The following is a 5,252-nucleotide window of genomic DNA, read 5'->3' on the forward strand; positions in this document are numbered from 1 at the left end:
CAGGGTATTCCCATCTCTTTCAGAATTTTCCACAGTTTATTGTGATCCACACAGTCAAAGGCTTTGGCATAGTCAATAAAGCAGAAATAGATGTTTTTCTGGAACTCTCTTGCTTTTTCCATGATCCAGCGGATGTTGGCGATTTGATCTCTGGTTCCTCTGCCTCTGAGGATGCTTAAGTGTGTTGCTGAATACTAAGCTGCAAAAGAGTAGAATGAAACTTCACATACCCAGACAAAGAACTACTGGGTAACTGTAAACTAAGTAATTCCCAAAGCTGTATGCAGAGGGCTAGGAGATGTTTGAGTTTTGACCAGCTATTGTGGAGAATTCCCATTCAACTTGAACTCCAGAAAGGGATACCTCTCCAGGGCTAAAACTAGCCATAGAGAGAAGCTACACAAGATAGGCTATAACAAATCTTTAAAAAAGGAACCTTGAAAGGATCAAGCTGATTCACAAACACACAAAAACCCTGGGTGCCTGCCAGAACAAATTCTAAGACATTTTAAAGAAGACAGCTAAATCCAGCATTCAGCAATGTAAATTTCACAATACCAAGTGCTCAGTAAAAAAAATTAAAAACTGCCAGACAGACATACAAAGAAGCAGGTAAATGTGACCAGGAGAAAAATAGTAAACAGATTCTTGGGCATGTATCTGGAGAAAACTATAATTCAAAAAGATACATATACCTCGATGCCCATTGCAGCACTATTTTCAATACCCAGAACATGGGAGCAACCTAAATGTCCATCTACAGATAAATGGATAAAGATGTGGTATGTATACACAACACAATATTACTCAGCCACAAAACAAAGAATGAAATAATGCCATTTGCAGCAACATCAAGATTGCCGGGAGAAATATCAATAACCTCAGATATGCAGATGACACCACCCTTATGGCAGAAAGTGAAGAAGAACTAAAAACCCTCTTGATGAAAGTGAAAGAGGAGAGTGGGAAAGTTGGCGTAAAGCTCAACATTCAGAACACTAAGATCATGGCATCTGTTCCCATCACTTCATAGGAAATAGATGGGGAAACAGTGGAAACAGTGTCAGACTTTATTTTTTGTGCTCCAAGATCACTGCAGATGGTGATTGCAGCCATGAAATTAAAAGATGCTTACTCCTTGGAAGGAAAGTTATGACCAACCTAGATAGCATATTGAAAAGCAGAGATATTACTTTGCCAACAAAGGTCTGTCTAGTCAAGGCTATGGTTTTTCCAGTGGTCATGTATGGATGTGAGTTGGACTGTGAAGAATGCTGAGCACTGAAGCATTGATGCTTTTGAACTGTGGTGTTGGAGAAGACTCTTGAGAGTCCCTTGGACTGCAAGGAGATCCAACCAGTCCATCTTAAAGGAGATCAGTCTTGGGTGTTCATTGGAAGGACTGATGTTGAAGCTGAAACTCCAATACTTTGGCTACTTGATGCGAAGTGCTGGCTCATTGGAAAAGACCCTGATGCTGGGAAAGATTGAGGGCAGGAGGAGAAGGGGATGACAGAGGATGAGATGGTTGGATGGCATCACCTACCTGGACATGGGTTTGGGTGAACTCTGGGAGTTGGTGATGGACAGGGAGGCGTGGTGTGCTGTGGTTCATGGGGTCACAAAGAGTAAGACACGACTGAGCGACTGAACTGAACTAAACAAATTTTAATGTAACAGACTATGAAAAGTTCATTGATATGGTTTCAGATTTCACATTGCTACTGACCTTAAAGGAAACTACCACTTGTCAAATTTTGGTATAGTATCAAAGAATATTCATAGTTATCTTGAAAGGCTATAAAAATGTACCTCTCTTTTCTAACTACATATTTGTGTGAGACTGGATTTTTTAATGTATACTTCAACTAAAACAACATATTACAACACACCAAGGAAGAATTTTGGCCACCTGATGTGAAGAGCTGACTCATTTGAAAAGACCCTGATGCTGGGAAAGACTGAAGGTGGGAGAAGAAGGGGACGACAGAGGATGAGATGGTTGGATGGCATCACTGACTCAGTGGGCAGTGAGTTTGAATAAACTCCGGGAGTTGGTGATGGACAGGGAAGCCTGGTATGCTGCAGTCCATGGGGTTGCAGAGAGTCGGACATGACTGAGTGACTGAACTGAACTGAACTGAGGAAGAATATCTAAGAATCCAGCTTTACTAAGCCAGACATTAATTTGCAAGAGATTTGTTTTTTAATATTTTTAAAAATTTATTTGGCTGCACTGGGTCTTAGTTGTAGCATGTGGGATCTAGTTTCCTGACCAAGGATCAAACCTGGGCCCCTTGGACTGCAAATGCAGAGTTTTAGCCACTGGACCACCAGAGAAGTCCCTTTGCAAGAGATTTTTAAAACAATGCCAATATTTTGACTAAATTTCTTTTAGGAAAATATAGTTATTTTTCATATAAATATTTATGTTAGCATGTAATGGGCTTATTATTTTTTTAATGAATAAATATTTTCAAAAATTTGTTTTAATTTCTAAGCTGGCAAATATTGATAGACAAAGTAAACAAAATCTCAATAATGCTCAATACTCATTAACATTTTAAAGGGGTCCCGAGACCAAAATGTTTGAGAATCACTGATCTAGTCCAACCCTCTCCCCTTGTTCCCCCAGTTTCTAGACGGGAAGGAAGACCCTCGCCCAGTTTGGAGTGGGAAGGGTCCCTTCCCAGGGAGATTGTGGCTGTGGTCCTGACACTCCATATTTGGTTTAAGGTATATAGCAAAGTGATTCAGTTACAGATATACATATATCCATTATTTTGCAGATTCTTTTCCCATATAGGGTATTACTATGAGCTTTTTAAAAAAAGGTCTTTCTCTATACACATACCTCCCTCTACTTTATGATTGCTAGGTCCCTGTAACAGACTTCTTGGGGAAATTGTTTACTCTCACATCTCTGTTTCTCATTTTTCACTCACTCATTCAATAAATATTTGAGAGCTAACTATGTACCATATACAGTACTGGGGGCTGATAATTCAACAATGAATTAAACAAAATCCTTGCTTTTAAAAATATACATCCTATTGATGGGAGACATCCATAAAAATTGTCCAGAGCTTGTAAATGGGCTTGTAAATCCCAGAAGAAGATTACTGGGTGATATTTTATTGTAGTGCTGTGGTTTACCTTTGATTAAGGGACTTTCGAGGCGGCGCTAGTGGAAAAGAGCCCACCTGCCAATGCAGGAGACATAAGAGATGTGGGTTCAACCCCTGGCTTGAGATCTGGAGAAGGGCATGGCAAACCACTCCAATATTCTTGCCTGGAGAATCCCACGGACAGAGGAACCTGGCAGGCTACAGGTCCATAGGATCGCAAAGAGTTGGACACAACTGAAGCAACTTAGCATGCATGCATACCTTGATTGATTTCACATTACTAAGTAATCTTACAACTTTGTACTAATAGAGGTTAACTTGTAAAAAACTGATGGCAATGCAAATCTTGTCTGCAAGCAATGCAAATAATTCCTATATGTAGAAATGGAAATGAATTTTTGTCCAGTAGAGATGGAATTTAATTCCCTCTGGTAAGAGATAATCTCTAACATTATAGTTTATTGCTTAATAGGAATATTAGTGTTTCTGCAACTATTAGCAAATTCATTTCAGTATTCCTCTGGCTGATAATCCAAATCTCTGAAACTCAAATTCTCATTTGAACAAGTCTTACCATCTCACTGGTTCCCTCATTATTTAAGATAATAATGGTTGAGCAGTTTATGATGATGAATAAAATCTTTGGCATGTGTTCATTTTATATTTTTATAAGTTATGTTTTTAACCTTTTGAAAATTATTTAGCAGACTATAAGAAAATAAATATATATCAGATGACAAGTCATAAGAATAAAACCAGGGTAAGAGGAAGGCTATTAACTGGTGGTGTCATCTGTACTATTTTAGATACGGCCAATCAGTCAATAAGTTCTGTACTTCTCTCTCCACTGTAAGTGGAATTCATCCTCTTATCTCTATCTTCATAGCCACCACACAATCCAGACCATGGTCTTCTCTCATCTGATCTCTCTACCTTCCTCCCATCTACTCTGAACATTGGCTATCAGATAATCATTTTTAAAAGCAATTATCTGATCATGTCCCTCCTTTTCACTGGCTCCTATGGTGGAGTCAAGTTCTGTGGGGTCTCAGTTCAGTGGCTCAGTCATGTCGGACTCTTTGCGACCCCATGGACTGCAGCACGCCAGGCTTCCCTGTCCATCACCAACTCCCAGAGCTTGCTCAAACTTATGTCCATCAAATTGGTGATGCCATCCAACCATCTCATCCTCTGTTGTCCCCTTCTCCTCCTGCCTTCCATCTTTCCCAGCATCAGGGTCTTTTCCAAGGAGTCAGTTCTTTGCATCAGGTGGCCAAAGTATTGAAGTTTTAGCTTCAGCATCAGCCCTTCCAATGAACATTCAGGACTGATTTCTTTTAGGATGGATTGGTTGGATCTCCTTGCAGTCCAAGGGACTCTCAGAGTCTTCTCCAGCACCACAGTTCAAAAGCATCAATTTTTAGGCGCTCAGCTTTCTTTATAGTCCAACTCTCACATCCATACATGACCACAGGAAAAACCATACCCTTGACTAGACAGACCTTTGTTGGCAAAGTAATGTCTCTGCTTTTGAATATGCTATCTAGGTTGGTCATAACTTTCCTTCCAAGAAGTAAGCGTCTTTTAATGTCATGGCTGCAATCACCATCTGCAGTGATTTTGGAGCCCCAAAAATTAAGTCTGACACTGTTTCCACTGTTTCCCCATCTATTTCCCATGAAGTGATGGGAACAGATGCCATGATCTTAGTTTTCAGAATGCTGAGCTTTACGTCAACTTCCCCACTCTCCTCTTTCACTTTCATCAAGAGGCTTTTTAGTTCCTCTTCACTTTCTGCCATAAGGGTGGTGTCATCTGCATATCTGAGGTTATTGATATTTCTCCTGGCAATCTTGATTCCAGCTTGTGCTTCTTCCAGCCCATCTGGAAGATGTACTCTGCATATAAGTTAAATAAGCAGGGTGACAATATACAGCCTTGTAGCTCTATATAGTCAGCAAAAACAAGACCAGGAGCTGACTGTGGCTCAGATCCTGAACTCCTTATTGCCAAATTCAGACTTAAATTGATGAAAGTAGGGAAAACCACTAGACCATTCAGATATGACCTAAATCAACTCCCTTATGATTATACAGTGGAAGTGAGAAATAGATTTAAGGGACT

This window comes from Bison bison, unplaced genomic scaffold (genome assembly GCF_000754665.1).
Source record: "Bison bison bison isolate TAMUID 2011002044 unplaced genomic scaffold, Bison_UMD1.0 scf7180017864256, whole genome shotgun sequence".
In the NCBI taxonomy this organism is placed as follows: domain Eukaryota; kingdom Metazoa; phylum Chordata; class Mammalia; order Artiodactyla; family Bovidae; genus Bison; species Bison bison.